Raw genomic sequence first — 23,727 nt, 5'->3', positions numbered from 1 at the left:
ATTCAGCTAGGCTGAATTTAAGTTTCCATAGGAAATCTCCAATTCAGCTTAGCTGAATTTAAGTTTCCATAGGAAATCTCTAATTCAGCTTAGCTGAATTTAAGTTTCCATAACAAATATTCAATTCAGCTTAGCTGAATTTATGTTTCCATAGGAAATATTCAATTCAGCTTAGCTGAATTAAGGTTTCCATAGGAAATCTTCAATTCAGCTTAGCTGAATTTAAGTTTCCATAGGCAATCTTCAATTCAGCTTAGCTGAATTTCAGTTTCCATTGAAATCTGCAATTCATCTAAGCTGAATTTAATTTTTCATAGGAAATCTTCAATTCAGCCTAGCTGAATTTAAGTTTCCATAGGCAATCTTCAATTCAGCTTAGCTGAATTTAAGTTTCCATTGAAATCTGCAATTCATCTAAGCTGAATTTAATTTTTCATAGTAAATCTTCAATTCAGCTTAGCTGAATTAAGGTTTCCATAGGAAATCTTCAATTCAGCTTAGCTGAATTAAGGTTTCCATAGGAAATCTTCAATTCAGCTTAGCTGAATTAAGGTTTCCATAGGAAATCTTCAATTCAGCTTAGCTGAATTAGGGTTTCCATAGGAAATCTTCAATTCAGCTTAGCTGAATTAGGGTTTCCATAGGAAATCTTCAATTCAGCTTAACTGAATTAAGGTTTTCATAGGAAGTCTTCCATTCATCTAAGCTGAATTTAATTTTCCATAGGAAATCTTCAATTCAGCTTAGCTGAATTTAAGTTTCCATAGAAAATCTTCAATTCAGCTTAGCTGAATTTAAGTTTCCGTGCGAAATCTTTAATTTAGCTTAGCTGAATTTAAGTTTCTATGGGAAATCTTCAAGTCCGCTTAGCTGAATTTAAGTTTCCATAGGAAATCTTTAATTCAGCTTAGCTGAATTTAAGTTTCTATGGGAAATCTTCAAGTCCGCTTAGCTGAATTTAAGTTTCCATAGGAAATCTTCAATTCAGCTTAGCTGAATTTAAGTTTCCATATGAAATCTTCAATTCAGCTAGGCTCAATTTAAGTTTTGTCAATGGAAACCCCTATTCAGCTAAGCTGAATTGCCAATTTCCCATGGAAAACCACTGTAAATTTCATTTCACAAGCTAAAAGGGAATATAAATTAATAGCCTCTTTATTAACCTAGAAAATTAAAGTGTTAATTACATATTAAACAAACATTATACAATGATTGCGTTAGAAAACACATCACACACTCGCACACACGCAGTGTGGCGATACCCCCAAAGAGTTGTGTGATATCATTTAACGATTATGACATTGTATGGCCGCGAAAATCACATCAAGAAGACACAAATCAAGCCGCCAAGCAGCAACAACAACACCTCACACCATATCGTCATAACAACGAACTGCGAACGTTAAGCGGCTGCGGCGTCAATAGCCTCCAACCACCAACACTATACTTGGTTGGTATTCAGTTCCGGTATCATTTTGAAAGTGTGTTTGTGTTGTTACGATTTTTGCGAATTTTGACTGGGGCTACTCCTCCTCTTCGGTTACTTAAAATTCTGCAAAAATGTTTTGGTTTAAAATTTTAAATTCTTGGTGGTCATAAAGGAGGTTAGAGATCTTTTTCTCCCGGTGGGATCATCGTCGTAGGCATATAAAATGTCAGGTTTTCAGGTTATTGAACTTCTCCCGCCAAAAATAAAGATAGGTGTGGTGAACTGGTCGAAATACGAAATTCAAATGGAAATCAAATTTGAATAGAAAAATTTATGTAAACAAATTTAATGTAAGCAGCAGTACAATGACATCGGAGAGGTAATTGCAGGTTCCTTATTGCTTATACCTGCCTTTGCAAGTACAAATTTGTGACTTCTCATAAACATTCCGGGTCATTTTCTTTACAAAAGATAAATATATTCTCACGGTTGTTTACCTCTAGGAATAGAACATTGGAAACAATATCGTTATATTTTATTTCCGATCATGCGATTAATAAGTAAACAAAAGCAATATTTCCATTCCGCAAAATGCTGAATCATGTGAAAACACCGATTGATAATAAAGAAAACAAAGGCAAAATAAATAATTGCAATGGAAAATGGATCTAGCAGGTGGCGGAGGCAAATGGCAAGAGGAAATTTACAAGGAGCAATAAATTATTCATTGTTAATAAATCAAATTAATGTTTAAATATAACAAGAGGAATAAATTTATAATACGAGAAAATATCTAAAAAATTGAATAAATAAAACAAAATTCCCAAGGAAGCCTCTATTCAGGCAGGCTGAATTAAAATTTTCCTACGGAAGCATGGGCTAAATTGAAGATTTCCTATGGAAACCTTAATTCGGCTAAGCTGAATTGAAGATTTCCTATGGAAACTTAAATTCAGCTAAGCTAAATTGAAGATTTCCTATGGAAACTTAAATTCAGCTAAGCTGAATTGAAGATTTCCTATGGAAACCTTAACTCAGCTAAGCTGAATTGAAGATTTCCTATGGAAACCTTAATTTAGCTAAGCTGAATTGAAGATATCCTATGGAAACCCTAATTCAGCTAAGCTGAATTGAAGATTTCATATGTAAACCTTAATTCAGCTAAGCTGAATTGAAGATTTTTTATGGAAACCTTAATTCAGCTAAGCTTAATTGAAGAATTCCTATTGAAACTTAAATTCAGCTGGCCTGAAATGAAGATTTCCCATTGAAACTTAAATTCAGGTAAGCTGAATTGAAGATTTCCTATGGAAACTTAAATCCAGCTAAGCTGAATTGAAGATATCCTATGGAAACCTTAATTCAGCTAAGCTGAATTGAAAATTTCCTATGGAAACTTATATTCAGCTGGCCGGAATTGAAGATTTCCTATGGAAACCTAAATTCAGCTGGGCTGAATTGAAGATTTCCTATGGAAACATAAATGGAGCTAAGCTGAATAGGATATTTATTGTCTATTTTAACTGTTATTTAATACCAATAGCCAAACAAACACAAGTCGTGGTCATTACGACCGCTCCACTCCAGTTTTTTTTTGTTTGTTTTACGACATGTTTTTCATATGAAGGTAGGTCGGCTAATCGCTTTTATTTATTTGCATTTTTTATTTGAAGCCTTTCTCAAACAAAGAGAAAGATTTTTGCTGAAAATTTAAATTAACCTCAAGTGTTTGACTAGCAGGTTTTTATGTGAGTGGAGATTTGAATTCGTTGCTTTTAAATTATATTATTTCAAAATTTCAATCTTCGAACACCACATTATTTGTTTCGTACATAAACTGGCATCTCAGCCAGTCTCTGTTCTGTGGCTGTAAAATGTAAATACAAAACTGGAATTTACGAGCTCTAAGATACATTAAAAACATTCTTGGTTTTTATAGAAATTAAATCTATTGGGATTAAATTTAAACGTGATTTAATTTCATTTACATGCTCATGAGGTTTTGGAAAATCCCAGTCAAGATTTGATATACGAAGGTGCTATTGAAAATACCAACAGTTTAGGCGATTAATTATGCAACAACAGAAACAAATATTTGAACTTTAGCTAACATTGCTTAGCTGAATAATAACTTTCATAAGAAATCTACAATTCAGCCTGGCTGAATAGAGATTTCCATAGGCAAAACTTCAATTCAGCCTGGCTGAAAAGAGGTTTGCATAGGTAGACTTAAATTCTGCATGGCTTAAAAGAGGTTTCCATAGGTAAAGATCAATTCAGCCTGGCTGAATAGAGTTTGCAATAGGTAAACTTCAATTCAGCTGAGCTGAATTTAAGTTTCCATACGAAATCTTCAATTCAGCCCAGCTGAATTTAAGTTTCCATAGGAAATCTTCAATTCAGCCCAGCTGAATTTAAGTTTCCATAGGAAATCTTTAATTCAGCCCAGCTGAATTTAAGTTTCCATAGGAAATCTTCAATTCAGCCCAGCTGAATTTTAGTTTCCATACGAAACCTTTAATTCAGCCCAGCTGAATTTAAGTTTCTATAGGAAATCCTCAATTCAGCCCAGCTGAATTTAAGTTTCCATAGGAAATCTTCAATTCAGCCCAGCTGAATATAAGTTTCCATAGGACATCTTCAATTCAGCCCAGCTGAATTTAAGTTTCCATAAGAAATCTTCAATTCAGACCAGCTGAATTTAAGTTTCCATATGAAATCTTCAATTCAGCCCAGCTGAATTTAAGTTTCCATAGGAAATCCTCAATTCAGCCCAGCTGAATATAAGTTTCCATTGGAAATCTTCAATTCATGCAAGCTGAATTTCAGTTTCCATAGGAAATCTTCAATTCAGCTGAGCTGAATTTAAGTTTCCATAGAAAATCTTCAATCCAGCTGAGCTGAATTTAAGTTTTCATATGAAATCTTTAATTCAGCAAGGCTGAATTTAAGTTTCCATAGGAAATTTTGAATTCAGAACATCTGAATTTAAGTATGGGAAAGTTTCTTTTCAGCTTTTTTCCTTTCCTTGGTTTTAATAATGTTTAACTTATTTCCTCTACAACTTAGGCAACATTTAGCCGCAATTACTCAGCTCTTTAATTCTTTTCAAATGAAACAAAGAAGGAAAAATCGTTTTACTTGGCCCTCAACCGTATCTTGGATTTGTTTTAAACTACCACGATAGACGTATTTGTCGCTATCTTAAAGTTCAAGTAAACTAAAAGAAAATTCAAGTGAACTACAATGGAATTAGGTACAATGCAGCAGCTTGCCTGCTCATGTCTTAGCAGCTTTCTCTTTTTGGTATTTCAGCTGGTCAGTCATTGGGGCAATGTAAAGTAAATTAAAGCAATGAAATGGTTTACGTCGTCATCGTCTTTAGCCTCCACTTTCTTGGCTAGTGGTTACTAAGACGCAATTAAGCAATTAAAGTTGACATATTTTTTCTTGCTCTGAGTCAGCCAGCTGTTGTGGCTATAAGAAGTTTCCCTTTCGAAGAGGAAATGTTTCATTACCAAAACGTTTCAAAGCAACAAAGACCACCACTGGAGCCTGAAGTAACCGCCAATATTCATTCATGTATTTCTTTGTTGTGGCGTTACGTTCACGCACCGGCTGGATCGTTTAGGTTTCTTGTTGTTGTTGTTTTTCCGAGTTGGCCACACAAACCCACTGAACTATATTGGCCGACCAGACGACAGCCGCTGTCTTGTGGTAGTATATTAGCCATTTATGGCTAAAACAAACACGTTGCTCAATTGACCACCACAGTAGGTTTGACAGCATTTAGTCTCCCAGATCTAGAGACTGATTGACTGACTTATGGGTGGAGAACAGCGATGAGGCGGAGAGTAGCAACAAACGTTTTGTTGTTATTACAATTTTTCATTTCAACTTGGACTATGGCTGAGTTTTTAGTCCGGTTGCTAGGTTTTTTAAGTTGCATGCACACACACACCTAAGCATGGACAAGGGACAGACAGACAGACATACCCACATACTATATGATTTGTACTTAAGTGTAATTGGTTTTGACTGAATTATTCATGTGACAAACTTAATAACGTAATTTAGAAAAAACGCTTAGCTATTTCTACGAAGAAAAAAAAAACAAAACTCACACAAACGCCACCTCTAAAGGTTGACAAATGGGAACTTTGGTCTAACAGTATTTTAAATGGTTTCAATTCAAACGAGTAAATATTTACTTGACTCCATGGGAAAACCCCACGCAAAAATGTTCTAATTGCTATTCAATTAGAAATTTCCTATGGAAACCATAATTCAGCTAAGCTGAATCTAAGATTTCCTATGGAAACCATAATTCAGCTAAGCTGAATCTAAGATTTCCTATGGAAACCTTAATTCAGCTAAGCTGAATTGAAGATTTCCTATGGAAATCTTAATTCAGTTTTGTTGAATTTAGGATTTCCCATGGAAACCTTAATTCAGCTAAGCCTAATTGAAGATTTCCTATGGAAACCTTAATTCACCTTAGCTGAATGGGAGATTTCCTATGGAAACCTTAATTCAGATAAGCTGAATTGAAGATTTCCTATGGAAACCTTTATTCAGGCAGGCTGAATTGTGGATTTCCTGTGGAAACCTCTATTCAGCCAGGCTGAATTGCGGATTTCCTATGGAAACCTCTATTCAGACAGGCTGAATTGCAGATTTCCTATGGAAATCTTTATTCAGCCAGGCTGAATTGCAGATTTCCTACGAAAACCTTTATTCAGCCAGGCTGAATTGCAGGAATTTATTCATCCAGGCTGAATTGCAGATTTCCTATTGAACACTTTATTCAGCCAGGCTGAATTGCAGATTTCCTATGGAAACCTTTATTCAGCCAGGCTGAATTGCAGATTTCCTATGGAAACCTTTATTCAGCCAGGCTGAATTGCAGATTTCCTATGGAAACCTTTATTCAGCCAGGCTGAATTGCAGATTTCCTATGGAAACCTTTATTCAGCCAGGCTGAATTGCAGATTTCCTATGGAAACCTTTATTCAGCCAGGCTGAATTGCAGATTTCCTATGGAAACCTTTATTCAGCCAGGCTGAATTGCAGATTTCCTATGGAAACCTTTATTCAGCCAGGCTGAATTGCAGATTTCCTATGGAAACCTTTATTCAGCCAGGCTGAATTGCAGATTTCCTATGGAAACCTTTATTCAGCCAGGCTGAATTGCAGATTTCCTATGGAAACCTTTATTCAGCCAGGCTGAATTGCAGATTTCCTATGGAAACCTTTATTCAGCCAGGCTGAATTGCAGATTTCTTATGGAAAACTTTATTCTGCTAAACACATTTTACTCCAAACGTATTCACACCTTTTTCAAGCAGTGTTAAAAATAATTTGTTATGTTTTTTGTTTTTATTTTTGGTTTTGTTTTAAGCCCAGACTAACTAGTTTTTTGCCAAAAAAATCGTTTTAACGAATGTTAACACAATAATAATAATACCAGTCGAAACGAAATAACAAACACAGACACACAAACACTCAAACTTCGTACATACGTTCACCCAAAAATGTAGTCAAAATGTTGTGTTGTTTTAGTATTTCATGCTAATTTATCTAGGCGCTCATACTTAAAATTGCAACAACGATAACAACAACACGGAAAAATTGTTAAAACGAAAACACGCGATTTTCTTTTGTATTTTGAGTCAAACTGTCGAGATTCGGCGCGCACGATTTAAAAAATTGTTTAGCCACGGTGGTGAGGGAGACGATGGTCAATTCTTAGTTAAACACTTTAAGCCACAATAGGTGGTTTTTAGCACCTAATTCTTGTTAACAATTTTTTATTTTTAAAAGGCGTTATCGCCCGCTGTTTGTGCACATAGATGGCGTTATCCGATTCGTGGTCATAACTTAACGTTCGATCCGAATTCTAATGGTGCCGCTTGATAAACAAACAAAAAAACTATTGGTCACAGCACATCACCAACAACACAGTACACAACCAATACGTCAAAGTGTCCAAGACCAACTGAAATATGTGTGGATTTTGTGGCTGTCGTTTAACGTGCCGCCGCCAGGTTTCTCAGTGTGAATCGGCCGGTGTGTGTGTTTATCGATTAATGTTTTGAAAATAAAAGTTTTGCACCTCACAACGAATTAAAAGGCAAAGCGCCGCCACACAAAGAGAGAATTAAACAAAAACACAATAAACACGACAAGAGACACAGAACAGCAACAATTGCAGTGTTTAAAGTTTAAACAAAATAACAATGGCATAAAACAATAATAAACTTAAAAATAATAAATCTCTCAAAAAACAACTTATTCCAGAGAGATAATTCAAGTATATTGAGAGTGAGCTATTGTTTTAGTAGCAATTTAATATGAGTTTTAGATTGGTTCTAAGTATCAGATTGGCACAGTGGTTTGGAAAAACCAATTTAGCTAAGCTGAATTGCAGTTTTCCTATGGAAAACCTAATTCAGCTAAGTTAAATTGATTTTTACTATGGAAAACCAATTTGAATTTTACTATGGAAAACCAAATTCAGCTAAGCTACATTGAAATTTAGCTATGCAGAATTGAAGTTTTCCTATAGAAAACCTAATTCAGCTAAGCTGAATTGAAGTTTTCCTATAGAAAACCTAATTCAGCTAAGCTGAATTGAAGTTTTCCTATAGAAAACCTAATTCAGCTAAGCTGAATTGAAGTTTTCCTATAGAAAACCTAATTCAGCTAAGCTGAATTGAAGTTTTCCTATAGAAAACCTAATTCAGCTAAGCTGAATTGAAGTTTTCCTATAGAAAACCTAATTCAGCTAAGCTGAATTGAAGTTTTCCTATAGAAAACCTAATTCAGCTAAGCTGAATTGAATTTTTCCTATAGAAAACCTAATTCAGCTAAGCTGAATTGAAGTTTTCCTATAGAAAACCTAATTCAGCTAAGAATTGAAGTTTTCCTATAGAAAACCTAATTCAGCTAGCTGAATTGAAGTTTTCCTATAGAAAACCTAATTCAGCTAAGCTGAATTGAAGTTTTCCTATAGAAAGCCTAATTCAGTTAAGCTGAATTCAAGTTTTCCTATAGAAAACCTAATTCAGCTAAGCTGAATTGAAGTTTTCCTATAGAAAGCCTAATTCAGCTAAGCTGAATTGAATCTTTCCTATGGAAACCTCTATTCACCCAAGCTGCATTGAAGTTTTCTTTTGGAAAACAAAATTCAGCTAACCTGAATTGAAGTTTTCCTATGGCAAATCTAATTCAGCTAAGCTGCATTGAAGTTTTCTTATGGCAAACCTAATTCAGCCAGGCTGAATTGTATTTTACCTATGGAAAACTCTATTCACCCAGGCTGAATTGAAGTTTTCCTATAGAAACGTCTATTCAGCCAGGCTGAATTGAAGTTTTCCTATGGAAACGTGTATTCAGCCAGGCTGAATTGAAGTTTTCCTAAGGAAAACTCTATTCCTATAGAAAAATCTATTCAGCCAGGCTGAATTGAAGTTTTCCTATGGAAACTCTATTCAGCCAGGCTGAATTGAAGTTTTCCTATGGAAACTCTATTCAGCCAGGCTGAATTGAAGTTTTCCTATGGAAAACTCTATTCAGCCAGGCTGAATTGAAGTTTTCCTATGGAAAACTCTATTCAGCCAGGCTGAATTGAAGTTTTCCTATGGAAACTCTATTCAGCCAGGCTGAATTGAAGTTTTCCTATGGAAAACTCTATTCAGCCAGGCTGAATTGAAGTTTTCCTATGGAAAACTCTATTCAGCCAGGCTGAATTGAAGTTTTCCTATGGAAAACTCTATTCAGCCAGGCTGAATTGAAGTTTTCCTATGGAAAACTCTATTCAGCCAGGCTGAATTGAAGTTTTCCTATGGAAAACTCTATTCAGCCAGGCTGAATTGAAGTTTTCCTATGGAAAACTCTATTCAGCCAGGCTGAATTGAAGTTTTCCTATGGAAAACTCTATTCAGCCAGGCTGAATTGAGGTTTTCCTATGGAAAACTCTATTCAGCCAGGCTGAATTGAAGTTTTCCTATGGAAAACTCTATTCAGCCAGGCTGAATTGAAGTTTTCCTATGGAAAACTCTATTCAGCCAGGCTGAATTGAAGTTTTCCTATGGAAAACTCTATTCAGCCAGGCTGAATTGAAGTTTTCCTATGGAAAACTCTATTCAGCCAGGCTGAATTGAAGTTTTCCTATGGAAAACTCTATTCAGCCAGGCTGAATTGAAGTTTTCCTATGGAAAACTCTATTCAGCCAGGCTGAATTGAAGTTTTCCTATGGAAAACTCTATTCAGCCAGGCTGAATTGAAGTTTTCCTATGGAAAACTCTATTCAGCCAGGCTGAATTGAAGTTTTCCTATGGAAAACTCTATTCAGCCAGGCTGAATTGAAGTTTTCCTATGGAAAACTCTATTCAGCCAGGCTGAATTGAAGTTTACCTATGGAAAACTCTATTCAGCCAGGCTGAATTGAAGTTTACCTATGGAAAACTCTATTCAGCCAGGCTGAATTGAAGTTTACCTATGGAAAACTCTATTCAGCCAGGCTGAATTGAAGTTTACCTATGGAAAACTCTATTCAGCCAGGCTGAATTGAAGTTTACCTATGGAAAACTCTATTCAGCCAGGCTGAATTGAAGTTTACCTATGGAAAACTCTATTCAGCCAGGCTGAATTGAAGTTTACCTATGGAAAACTCTATTCAGCCAGGCTGAATTGAAGTTTTCCTATGGAAAACTCTATTCAGCCAGGCTGAATTGAAGTTTTCCTATGGAAAACTCTATTCAGCCAGGCTGAATTGAAGTTTTCCTATGGAAAACTCTATTCAGCCAGGCTGAATTGAAGTTTTCCTATGGAAAACTCTATTCAGCCAGGCTGAATTGAAGTTTTCCTATGGAAAACTCTATTCAGCCAGGCTGAATTGAAGTTTTCCTATGGAAAACTCTATTCAGCCAGGCTGAATTGAAGTTTTCCTATGGAAAACTCTATTCAGCCAGGCTGAATTGAAGTTTTCCTATGGAAAACTCTATTCAGCCAGGCTGAATTGAAGTTTTCTTATGGAAAACTCTATTCAGCCAGGCTGAATTGAAGTTTTCCTATGGAAAACTCTATTCAGCCAGGCTGAATTGAAGTTTTCCTATGGAAAACTCTATTCAGCCAGGCTGAATTGAAGTTTTCCTATGGAAAACTCTATTCAGCCAGGCTGAATTGAAGTTTTCCTATGGAAAACTCTATTCAGCCAGGCTGAATTGAAGTTTTCCTATGGAAAACTCTATTCAGCCAGGCTGAATTGAAGTTTTCCTATGGAAAACTCTATTCAGCCAGGCTGAATTGAAGTTTTCCTATGGAAAACTCTATTCAGCCAGGCTGAATTGAAATTTTCCTATGGAAAACTCTATTCAGCCAGGCTGAATTGAAGTTTTCCTATGGAAAACTCTATTCAGCCAGGCTGAATTGAAGTTTTCCTATGGAAAACTCTATTCAGCCAGGCTGAATTGAAGTTTTCCTATGGAAAACTCTATTCAGCCAGGCTGAATTGAAGTTTTCCTATGGAAAACTCTATTCAGCCAGGCTGAATTGAAGTTTTCCTATGGAAAACTCTATTCAGCCAGGCTGAATTGAAGTTTTCCTATGGAAAACTCTATTCAGCCAGGCTGAATTGAAGTTTTCCTATGGAAAACTCTATTCAGCCAGGCTGAATTGAAGTTTTCCTATGGAAAACTCTATTCAGCCAGGCTGAATTGAAGTTTTCCTATGGAAAACTCTATTCAGCCAGGCTGAATTGAAGTTTTCCTATGGAAACCTCTATTCAGCTAAGCTGAATTTATGTTTTCCTATGGAAAACTCTATTCAAGCAGGCTGAATTGAAGTTTACCTATGGAAAACTCTATTCAGCCAGGCTGAATTGAAGTTTACCTATGGAAAACTCTATTCAGCCAGGCTGAATTGAAGTTAAACTATGGAAACCTCTATTCAGCTAAGCTGAATTGAAGTTTTCCTATGGAAACCTCTATTCAGCTAAGCTGAATTGAAGTTTTCCTATTGAAACCTCTATTCAGCTAAGGTGAATTGAAGATTTCCTATGGAAACCTATATTCAGCTAAGCTGAATTGAAGTTTTCCTATGGAAACCTCTATTCAGCTAATCTGAATTGAAGTTTTCTTATGGAAAACCTAATTCAGCTAAGTTGCATTGAAGTTTTCTTATGGAAAACCTAATTCAGCTAAGTTGCATTGAAGTTTTCTTATGGAAAACCTAATTCAGCTAAGTTGCATTGAAGTTTTCTTATGGAAATCTCTTTTCAGCTAAACTGAATTGAAGTTTTCCTATGGAAAACTCTATTCAGCCAGGCTGAATTGAAGTTTACCAATGGAAAACTCTATTCAGCCAGGCTGAATTGAAGTTTACCAATGGAAAACTCTATTCAGCCAGGCTGAATTGAAGTTTACCTATGGAAAACTCTTTTCAGCTAAACTGAATTGATGTTTACCTATGGAAAACTCTATTCAGCCAGGCTGAATTGAAGTTTACCTATGGAAAACTCTATTCAGCCAGGCTGAATTGAAGATTACCTATGGAAAACTCTATTCAGCCAGGCTGAATTGAAGTTTACCTATGGAAAACTCTATTCAGCCAGGCTGAATTGAAGTTTACCTATGGAAAACTCTATTCAGCCAGGCTGAATTGAAGTTTACCTATGGAAAACTCTATTCAGCCAGGCTGAATTGAAGTTTACCTATGGAAAACTCTATTCAGCCAGGCTGAATTGAAGTTTACCTATGGAAAACTCTATTCAGCCAGGCTGAATTGAAGTTTACCTATGGAAAACTCTATTCAGCCAGGCTGAATTGAAGTTTACCTATGGAAAACTCTATTCAGCCAGGCTGAATTGAAGTTTACCTATGGAAAACTCTATTCAGCCAGGCTGAATTGAAGTTTACCTATGGAAAACTCTATTCAGCCAGGCTGAATTGAAGTTTACCTATGGAAAACTCTATTCAGCCAGGCTGAATTGAAGTTTACCTATGGAAAACTCTATTCAGCCAGGCTGAATTGAAGTTTACCTATGGAAAACTCTATTCAGCCAGGCTGAATTGAAGTTTACCTATGGAAAACTCTATTCAGCCAGGCTGAATTGAAGTTTACCTATGGAAAACTCTATTCAGCCAGGCTGAATTGAAGTTTACCTATGGAAAACTCTATTCAGCCAGGCTGAATTGAAGTTTACCTATGGAAAACTCTATTCAGCCAGGCTGAATTGAAGTTTACCAATGGAAAACTCTATTCAGCCAGGCTGAATTGAAGTTTTCCTATGGAAAACTCTATTCAGCCAGGCTGAATTGAAGTTTTCCTATGGAAAACTCTATTCAGCCAGGCTGAATTGAAGTTTTCCTATGGAAAACTCTATTCAGCCAGGCTGAATTGAAGTTTTCCTATGGAAAACTCTATTCAGCCAGGCTGAATTGAAGTTTTCCTATGGAAAACTCTATTCAGCCAGGCTGAATTGAAGTTTTCCTATGGAAAACTCTATTCAGCCAGGCTGAATTGAAGTTTTCCTATGGAAAACTCTATTCAGCCAGGCTGAATTGAAGTTTTCCTATGGAAAACTCTATTCAGCCAGGCTGAATTGAAGTTTTCCTATGGAAAACTCTATTCAGCCAGGCTGAATTGAAGTTTTCCTATGGAAAACTCTATTCAGCCAGGCTGAATTGAAGTTTTCCTATGGAAAACTCTATTCAGCCAGGCTGAATTGAAGTTTTCCTATGGAAAACTCTATTCAGCCAGGCTGAATTGAAGTTTTCCTATGGAAAACTCTATTCAGCCAGGCTGAATTGAAGTTTTCCTATGGAAAACTCTATTCAGCCAGGCTGAATTGAAGTTTTCCTATGGAAAACTATATTCAGCCAGGCTGAATTGAAGTTTTCCTATGGAAAACTATATTCAGCCAGGCTGAATTGAAGTTTTCCTATGGAAAACTCTATTCAGCCAGGCTGAATTGAAGTTTTCCTATGGAAAACTCTATTCAGCCAGGCTGAATTGAAGTTTTCCTATGGAAAACTCTATTCAGCCAGGCTGAATTGAAGTTTTCCTATGGAAAACTCTATTCAGCCAGGCTGAATTGAAGTTTTCCTATGGAAAACTCTATTCAGCCAGGCTGAATTGAAGTTTTCCTATGGAAAACTCTATTCAGCCAGGCTGAATTGAAGTTTTCCTATGGAAAACTCTATTCAGCCAGGCTGAATTGAAGTTTTCCTATGGAAAACTCTATTCAGCCAGGCTGAATTGAAGTTTTCCTATGGAAAACTCTATTCAGCCAGGCTGAATTGAAGTTTTCCTATGGAAAACTCTATTCAGCCAGGCTGAATTGAAGTTTTCCTATGGAAAACTCTATTCAGCCAGGCTGAATTGAAGTTTTCCTATGGAAAACTCTGTTCAGCCAGGCTGAATTGAAGTTTAACTATGGAAACTTCTATTCAGCTAAGCTGAATTGAAGTTTTCCTATGGAAACCTCTATTCAGCTAAGCTGAATTGAAGTTTTCCTATGGAAACCTCTATTCAGCTAAGCTGAATTGAAGTTTTCCTATGGAAACCTCTATTCAGCTAAGCTGAATTGAAGTTTTCCTATGGAAACCTCTATTCAGCTAAGCTGAATTGAAGTTTTCCTATTGAAACCTCTATTCAGCTAAGGTGAATTGAAGATTTCCTATGGAAACCTATATTCAGCTAAGCTGAATTGAAGTTTTCCTATGGAAACCTCTATTCAGCTAATCTGAATTGAAGTTTTCTTATGGAAAACCTAATTCAGCTAAGTTGCATTGAAGTTTTCTTATGGAAATCTCTTTTCAGCTAAACTGAATTGAAGTTTTCCTATGGAAAACTCTATTCAGCCAGGCTGAATTGAAGTTTACCAATGGAAAACTCTATTCAGCCAGGCTGAATTGAAGTTTACCTATGGAAAACTCTTTTCAGCTAAACTGAATTGATGTTTACCTATGGAAAACTCTATTCAGCCAGGCTGAATTGAAGTTTACCTATGGAAACCTCTATTCAGCCAGGCTGAATTGAAGATTACCTATGGAAAACTCTATTCAGCCAGGCTGAATTGAAGTCTACCTATGGAAAACTCTATGCAGCCAGGCTGAATTGAAGTTTACCTATGGAAAACTCTATTCAGCCAGGCTGAATTGAAGTTTACCTATGGAAAACTCTATTCAGCCAGGCTGAATTGAAGTTTACCTATGGAAAACTCTATTCAGCCAGGCTGAATTGAAGTTTACCTATGGAAAACTCTATTCAGCCAGGCTGAATTGAAGTTTACCTATGGAAAACTCTATTCAGCCAGGTTGAATTGAAGTTTACCTATGGAAAACTCTATTCAGCCAGGCTGAATTGAAGTTTACCTATGGAAAACTCTATTCAGCCAGGCTGAATTGAAGTTTACCTATGGAAAACTCTATTCAGCCAGGCTGAATTGAAGTTTACCTATGGAAAACTCTATTCAGCCAGGCTGAATTGAAGTTTACCTATGGAAAACTCTATTCAGCCAGGCTGAATTGAAGTTTACCTATGGAAAACTCTATTCAGCCAGGCTGAATTGAAGTTTACCTATGGAAAACTCTATTCAGCCAGGCTGAATTGAAGTTTACCTATGGAAAACTCTATTCAGCCAGGCTGAATTGAAGTTTACCTATGGAAAACTCTATTCAGCCAGGCTGAATTGAAGTTTACCTATGGAAAACTCTATTCAGCCAGGCTGAATTGAAGTTTACCTATGGAAAACTCTATTCAGCCAGGCTGAATTGAAGTTTACCTATGGAAAACTCTATTCAGCCAGGCTGAATTGAAGTTTACCTATGGAAAACTCTATTCAGCCAGGCTGAATTGAAGTTTACCTATGGAAAACTCTATTCAGCCAGGCTGAATTGAAGTTTACCTATGGAAAACTCTATTCAGCCAGGCTGAATTGAAGTTTACCTATGGAAAACTCTATTCAGCCAGGCTGAATTGAAGTTTACCTATGGAAAACTCTATTCAGCCAGGCTAGATTGAAGTTTACCTATGGAAACCTCTATTCAGCTAAGCTGAATTGAAGTTTTCCTATGGAAACCTCTATTCAGCTACGCTGAACTGAAGTTTTCCCATGGAAACCTCTATTCAGCTAAGCTGAATTGAAGTTTTCCTATGGAAACCTCTATTCAGCTAAGCTGAATTGAAGTTTTCCTATGGAAACCTCTATTCAGCTAAGCTGAATATAAGTTTTCCAATGGAAACCTCTATTCAGCTAAGCTGAATTGAAGTTTTCCTGTGACAACCTCTATTCAGCTTAGCTGAATTGAAGTTTTCCTTTGAAAACCTCTATTCAGCTTAGCTGAATTGAAGTTTTCCTTTGAAAACCTCTATTCAGCTTAGCTGAATTGAAGTTTTCCTTTGAAAACCTCTATTCAGCTAAGCTGAATTGAAGTTTTCCTATAGAAAACACAATTCAGCTAAGCATTTATTTTCCACATCGCGACACTGTGTCGTATGGTTTATGTATTTAATGGTTATTAAAATTTAATTAAAATCCATACATACATATTTTGTTTTTTATTGTTTCTTGAGAGAATTCTCTGGAGAGAATAAAATTTCTTTTGTATCAATCTCTCGTTGCTAATAAAACAGCTGGCCAGGCCACTTGGGTGATTAAGGTAGAACTGTAAATAATAATGAATGAGGGTCTCTCTTTTGTTTCTCTCGCTCTGAGGTCGAGATAATTATATTCTCTTTTTGATTTCCCATGTAATTAATTTCAATAAATTATGAAAATAGTTTGTTATTAAAGTGAGAATTTTATTATTTTTCGTCTTATTTTATTTATTGATTGATAAGGGGACAAGTGCGAACGAGAGGAGAAATCAAATCGGAAATCAATCAGCTGTTTTGTGTCGGTTGATTTCTTGGTCAGACATGAGGTCGATCTAAGTGCAATTATAAATAATTGGTATTTAGATTTTTCCAGTTTTGAAATGCCATTATCGAAATGTTAGACTAAGGTGATTATAGAATAAAACGAAATGTATATTAGGGTGGCAATCCAAAATCAAAAAAAAAAAAAACTTTTTTGTTAAAAAAAAATTAAATATAAATTTGAATATGTCGGTCAAGTTTACACAAAACTTTTTTTTCTATAATTGTTCAAGGTTAGCGATACAAATATATTTTTGTTCACAAACACGTGAACAGAATTTGGGCGATATTTTATTTAATTTGACAAATGAGTGTTTTCACTTTGAATTAAGAAATGAATGGGAGGCGTAAACACACGGACACACATAACAGATGTAGGGCTATTGTGGAAGGCAGAACGGTATGCAGCTAGTTGTTGGAACACTATTGGTAGGCCTTAGGTTGTCTATTAGAATCTTGAATAAATATAAAACATTGTAATATCAATTTCCAATTTGATGTTCTAAAAATAAAATAAAAAATAAATAAATTTCTTAAATTAATTAAAAAAAACCTGCTCATAGACCACAAAAACTATATCCGCTCAGTGGAATTTTCATTGTATTATTCATGAAATGTTTGAAGTCAAACTCAATTTCCATTAGACATCATATCGACATACATGTGTAGTAGTTATGTATGCATGTTCTCATGTGACGCAATTCATTCATCAATCAGATAAGAAAAAGGCCTAAAAGGAAGTTCAATAATATTGCAGAGCCGATAAATTATTCATGAAAAAGTGATGATAGAATTTGCTTGAAAACAATTTTTTATACAGCCTAAAAGTATGCAATGCTCAATGGAATAATATTTTTCTCATATAAGATGTGTTCGAAGGACCAAACGAATTTTTCAAAATTGTTTTTTATTACAGAAAAAATTTAATTTAGTTAGACTAATTATATGGCTATTCCCTAATGGACCCATTGCTTCTCAGAAAGAAGACTCTTTTGTCTTATATGAGAAGCCACCAAGTCTTTTATGAGAAAATCCTCTAGTCTTCTACGATAAGAGAAGACTCTATTGTATATTATGAGAAGATGTTCAGGTCTTCCAAGAGGATCATCTGTTTTATTATAGAAAGAAAGGCCCTCAGCTCTTCCATGAGAAAACCTTCTGGTCTTCTATGGGCAGACCATCAGGTTTTCTATGGAAATACCTTCTGATCTTCTTTGAGAATACTACGGTGCCTTTTCACAGAATTTTCTCTACAATTGGAAGACAAAAGGGAATTTCTTATAGAATATCCTCTAGTCTGGGAAGAACCTCTGATTTTTTTAAAGATCATCCGGTTTTTTATAAGAAGATGTGAGATCTTCTATAAGAAGATCTCAAGTATTCTATGGGCAAACCTTCCCATAGAAGACCAGAGGATATTCTCATAGAAGACCATGGGGGGTCTTCTCAAAGAATATCCGAGGATTTTCTCATAGCATATCTGAGGGTCTTCCCATAGATAACCTGAACTTCTTCTTTGAGAAGACCCTATGGTCTCCTATGAGATGACTTTCAGGTTTTCTATGGTACTCTAGTCTTCTATGAAAAGATCCTGTGGCTTTCTTTGAATGATCATCCAGTATTCTATAAGAAGATCTCAGGTCGTCTATAAGAATACTTTCTGGTCTTCTATGAGAAGACTTTAAGGTTTTCTAGAAGAAGATCCTGCGATTCTCTTTGAGGAAACACTCTGGTCTTCCTTGAGAAACCCTCTGATTTTCTATAAAAATACCATAAGATCATTTATGAGACGAAGTTAAGACCAGGCAGTCTTCTAAATGTAGACCAGAGGGTTATTTGGAAAGAAACTCTGGTCTTCTCTACGAGAATATTTCACGTTTTCGAAGGGAAGACCCTATGGTATTCTATGAGAGAATCCTCTGATATTCTTTGAGAAGATTCCATAATCTTAATCGTAGAAATATTCTAAAAGAAAATCTCAGGACTTCTATGAGAAAACCTTTTGGTCTTATATGGGAAGACCCTCTGGTATTCTATGAGAAGACTTTCAGGTTTTCTAGGAGAAGACTCCCTGATCTTCATTGGGAAGAAACCATGGTCTTCTATGAGAAGACCCTCTGTCTTCTTTGAGAAGCCATCCGATCATCTATAGGAAGGCCATCTGATTTGTTCACGAGAAGAAGATAATTCCAGATAGAATTAACAAAGAACTGAGGGTTCTTTAAAGAGACCCTTTGGTATTCTATAAGAAGACCCACAGGTCTTTTATGAGAATATCCTCAAGTCTTATTTGAGAAGACCCTGAGATCTCCTATGAGCGATTGGTGTGATCCTCTGATCATCTTTGAGAAGACTTTCAGGTTTTCTAGAAAATGACCCCCTGATCTTCATTGAGAAGCTTCCATGGTCTTCTATGAGAACGCCCCTGGTCTGGTCTTTTTTGAGAAACCCTACAATCTTCGATCTTCTATAAGAAGATCATCTGATTTTTTATGAGAAGAAGATAAGTCCAGAGGTTATCAATAAAGAACTGAGAGTTCTTTGATAATACCTTCGGGTCTTCTATAAGACCCTCAGGTCTTTTATTAAAATACCCACAGATCTTCGAATAGAATACCCTCAATTATAATTTGGAAGGAGCTTCTGGTCTTCTTCCAGAAGACCCTGAGGTCTTCTGTGAGCAAATCTTCTAGTCTTCTATGAGAAGGCCTCCAGGTTTTCTATGGAAAGATCCAGAAGACTCTCAGGTCTTCTATAAGAAGATCTACGGACTTCTATGAGAAGACCTCAGGTCTTCTATGAGAAGATCATCTGATCTTCTTTGAGAAACTCTCTGGTTTTCTATAAGAACCAAGGTTTTCTATGAAAAAAATCTTTGGTTTTCTATGGGATGATTCTTCCGGTTTCTAAAAGAAGATCCTCTTGTCTTCTTTGAAAATTCTGTGGTCTGAGAATGGGAAGACCTTCTGGTCTTTTATGAGAAGACTTTCTGGCCTTCTATGAGAAGACCATCTGGTCTACTTTAAGAAGAGCTTCGGATCTTCTTTGAGAAGACCTACTGCTCTTCTTTTTGAAGACCTTCTCTTCGTTTTGAAAAGAACTTCTGCTCTTCCTTGAGAAGACATTCTGATCTTCTATTAAAAGATCCTCCCCTTTTCTATGATAAGACCTTCTATGGGAAGATCCAGAAGACTCTCAGCTCATCTATAAGAAGATCTACGGACTATGAGAAGACCTCAGGTCTTCTATGAGAAGATCATCTGATCTTCTTTGAAAGATCATCTCGCCTTCTATGAGAAACTCTCTGGTTTTTTATAATAAGATCCCAGGTTTTCTATAAGATCCAAGGTTTTCTATGAAAAAAATATTTGGTTTTCTATGGGATGATCCTTCCGGTTTCTAAAAGAAGATCCTCTTGCCTTCTTTGAAAATTCTGTGGTCTGAGAATGAGAAGTCCTTCTGGTCTTTTATGAGAAGACTTTCTGGCCTTCTACTTAAGAAGAGCTTCGGATCTTCTTTGAGAAGACCTACTGCTCTTCTTTGAGAAGACCTTCTGTTCGTTTTGAGAAGAACTTCTGCTCTTCCTTAGAAGACCTTCTGATCCTCTATTAAAGATGAGAAGACCTTCCGGTCATTTTTGAGAAGGCCTTTCGATCTTCTTTGAGAATATCTCTTTGGTCTTCTCTGAAAAAAAACTTTTGAGACGACCTTCTGATCTCTGAGAAGCCCTTCGTATCATCTATGAGAAGACACGAATTCTTTGAGAAGACCTATTGATCTTCTTTGAGAAGAGCTTCTGGTCTTCTTTGAGAAAACCATCTGATCTTCTATTAAAAAATCATGTTCTTTTCTATGAGAAGAAATCCTGGTCTTCTATGAGAAGACCTTCCGGTCATCTATGAGAGGACCTTCTGATCTTCTCTGAGAAGCCATTTGTTTCACCTATGAGGAGGGTTTTGAGTCTTCTTAGAGAAAACATTTTGATCTTCTTTGATAAGACCTTGCGGTCTTCCTTGAGAAGACCTTCCGGTCATCTATGAGAAGACCTTCCGGTCATCTATGAGAAGACCTTCCGGTCATCTATGAGAAGACCATCCGGTCATCTATGAGAAAACCTTCCGGTCATTTATGAGAAGACCTTCCGGTCATCTATGAGAAGACCTTCCGGTCATCTATGAGAAGACCTTCCGGTCATCTATGAGAAGACCTTCAGGTCGTTTTTGAGTCGACCTTCTGATCTTCTCTGAGAAGCCATTAGTGTCACCTATGAGGAGGGTTTTGTGTCTTCTTTGAGAAGACATTTTGATCTTCTTTGATAAGACCTTCTGGTCTTCTATGAGGAGACCTTCTGCTCTTCTATGAGAAGACCTTCTGGTCTTCTATGAGAAGACCTTCCGGTCTTCCTTAGAAAACCTTCCGGTCTTCTTTGATAAGACCTTCTGGTCTTCTATGAGAAGACCTTCCGGTCTTCCCTGAGAAGACCTTCTGGTCGTTTTTAGACGACCTTGTGATCTTTTCTGAGAAGCCATTCTTGCCACCTATTAAGAGGCCTTCGTGTCTTCTTGAAGAAGACCTCCTCGTCATCTATGGGTAGACCTTCCGGTCATCTATGAGTAGACCTTCCGGTCTTCCTTGTGAAGGCGTTCTGAGAAGCCCTTCGTGTCATCTTTGAGAAGACCTTTTGGTCTTCCTTGATAAGACCTTCTTGTCCTCCTTGAGAAGACCTTCTGACCTTTTCTGAGAAGCCCTTCGGGTAATTTATGAAAAGGCCCATGTGTCTTCTTTGAGAAGACCTTTTGATCTTTTTTTATAAGACCTTCTGGCCTATTTGAGAAAACGTTCTGGTCACTTTTGAGATGACCTTTTGATCTTCTATTAACAAATCTTCTGGCCTTTTTTGAGAAGACCTTCTGATCTTCTTTGTGAAGACTTTCTGGTCTTCTTTCAGAGACCTTCTGATTTTCTTTGAGATGATCTTTTGGTCTTCGTTGAGAAGACTTTCCCCTCTTTTTCGAGAAGACCTTTTGGTCGTCTTTGAGAATACCCTCTGGACTCCTTTGAGAATACTTTTTTCGTCTTTTCGAGAAGACTTTTTGATCTTCTCAGCAGACCTTCTGGTCTTCTTTGAGAACACCTTCTCAACATCTTTGACCTGTAGACAGCCTACAGAAAATGTTCTGGGCTTCTGTGAAAAGTCCTGAAGATCTTCTATAATAAACACTTCATGCCTTTCAGAAGAAGATTTTCTTCCATGAGAAGATTTTCTGGTATTCTTTAAGAAAATCTTCAGGTTTTCAATGAAAGGACATCCTGTTCTTCTATGAGAAGACCTTCATGTCTCCTATTTAAGTCGTATGACTCTGAGTTCCTAAAGAAATATGTTTAAGTCTTCTATTAGAAGAACATCAGGTCTTTTCCTGGAAACCCAATAGATGTTTTCTAAAATATATTCAATTGTCCTCCACTTATTTATATCATCTAACGACGATGATGCTGCTGTTGCTGATGTCTTCCCTGTTTCGGCAATCATCATCAGCATCGTCGTCTAGTTTTAACATATCATCATCCGAGGTGGCACTTATATCAGTTTGAATTTAAATTGATTACATGCGTTAAGGTGGTGGGGATTCGTTCGTTCGCTACTCTTTGATTTAACAAATTGCTATGAAGATGACGATGATGACAGCAATAAAAATGTTAGATGATTGTCCGAGACACAATGGCCAGCCTGGCCTGCCATGGTGCCTTTGGGGGAGAACGGTGTTCGTAGATGAGACGTTGTTGTTGAATAATTCTTTTAGGTCTTCCGCATTTTAAAGAAGGTATCATTAAAAGGCTCGAACAAATCACAAAGTCTAATTTTTGAATCTCCATATTGATCTACAATGCTTAGAAGAGACTGAAGTGGTGGCAAGAAATGGCAATTGAAAAACGGTAATGTGTAATTGTGAGTGGATGTGGATGTAAGTGTGAATGTATGGGTATTTTGTATTCATAATTTATCAAAATACTTAATAACATGTTTAATTTTTATAATTATTTTTTTCGAGTTGACTGTTTTTTCTGACGTGCATAGGTGGCTAAACTTGTTTTGCTGGCCATAATTTTTTGATAAATTATTTCGTTTTTGTTTCCAATGGGCAACAACGGACCAACACACATTCTTTATTCCATTCTGTAAATTTCCTCCAATTGATATTGAAATTTGAAAAAGAATTTGTAATCCCCGCCACAGAAGTAGTCACGACAAACTATTTTGGCATAAATAAGAATCTAATTTAATTCTCACCTTTGTTAGATGTGCAGTTTTATTTTTTTGCACGTCTGAACAATACCCTCCTATGGTTGCTCTGTCCTTACGTACGCTTCGATGATCGGCTTTTTGGCTTTTCATCTTTTTTTATAGGTTTTGCTAGCGTGTGTGCGCGCTTGTACTTCTCTAACACCAACCCAATTGATATTTATTTATGCTTGAGAAATTACAGTCACGTTTGGAAAGGTATCATGATGAGGATCATCATCATCATCATCGTGGAATAAATACATCATCACGCCACAATTACGTTTTCTATCACCATCAAGAATAAACGAATGAACGAACGCCAGCCATATCAGCAGTTTAGATTCTAGATTCAGTCTAGCAGCCAGGAGGGCGGGTTGCCTGGCTTGACTGACTAACTGACTATCATTGAAAATTAAAATTCAATAACGACTTCGAGAGAGATACTCATAGATGCTTTCCAAAGCGTTTTTTGTTTTTTCATATAAAAAATTCAAATGTACAAAAAAATGAACAAGTGTAAAAATATAAGCATAACCTCAACGGATTGCTTGCTATTGCGTGGCTTTATTAAAAAGTCAAATTTATGTGCAAAAAAAAAATCCAAAAATATATTCAATTCGATTTTTTGATGAGAAATTTATTCAAATGTTGGAGATATAATAAAGATGAAATAATTGCAAAAATTTTACAAAAATGATATTCAGCCAGGGCGAATACCACAGCGTAGACGGGAACACCTTCATAAAAAACACAACATTTTTTATCGAAGACCAAATGATTTTCTCATGGAAGACCAAATTGTCCCTTCATAAAATACCAGATGATTTATTCAGCGAAGACCATATGATCCTCTCACAGAAGGCCACATCATTTTTCCGAACAAAACAATATAATCACTATTCAAGTGGTCTTCCCACTTTGAAGCCCAGACAATTTTCTTATAGTAGTCCCGTGCTAATGAAAAAAACCATGATTTTCCCATGCAAGACAGCATGAAATTCTTCTAGTAGACCACACATCTTCTCACAAAAGACCAAACTATCTGCTCACAGAAGAACATTTTTGGAATGATCTTCTCATAGAAGGCTAT

General features: G+C 36.4%; 1 protein-coding gene across 24 annotated transcripts in view; it reads right to left on the bottom strand.

The window, feature by feature from the left end:
- Nadk1b (NAD kinase 1b) overlaps positions 1 to 23,727 on the bottom strand; it is an 88,473-nt gene that overhangs the window by 36,061 nt on the left and 28,685 nt on the right. For 2 of the 24 annotated variants that reach the window (XM_073957282.1, XM_073957285.1), the window contains exon 1: positions 6,897 to 7,514. The exons of 16 other annotated variants lie outside the window; for them this stretch is intronic. The gene's annotated coding sequence lies outside the window, so the exon portion shown is untranslated. Of the gene's footprint in view, positions 1 to 6,896; positions 7,515 to 23,727 lie in introns of those variants that run through there. 6 more of the 24 variants (XM_073957281.1, XM_073957283.1, XM_073957279.1 and 3 more) reach the window with 4 other exon arrangements.

Source organism: Musca autumnalis, unplaced genomic scaffold (assembly GCF_047663935.1).
Source record: "Musca autumnalis isolate F117 unplaced genomic scaffold, ASM4766393v1 scaffold_5, whole genome shotgun sequence".
Classification (NCBI taxonomy): Eukaryota; Metazoa; Arthropoda; class Insecta; order Diptera; family Muscidae; genus Musca; species Musca autumnalis.
Note: the sequence above shows the minus strand (reverse complement) of the source record. Positions and strands in the feature narration are given on the sequence as shown.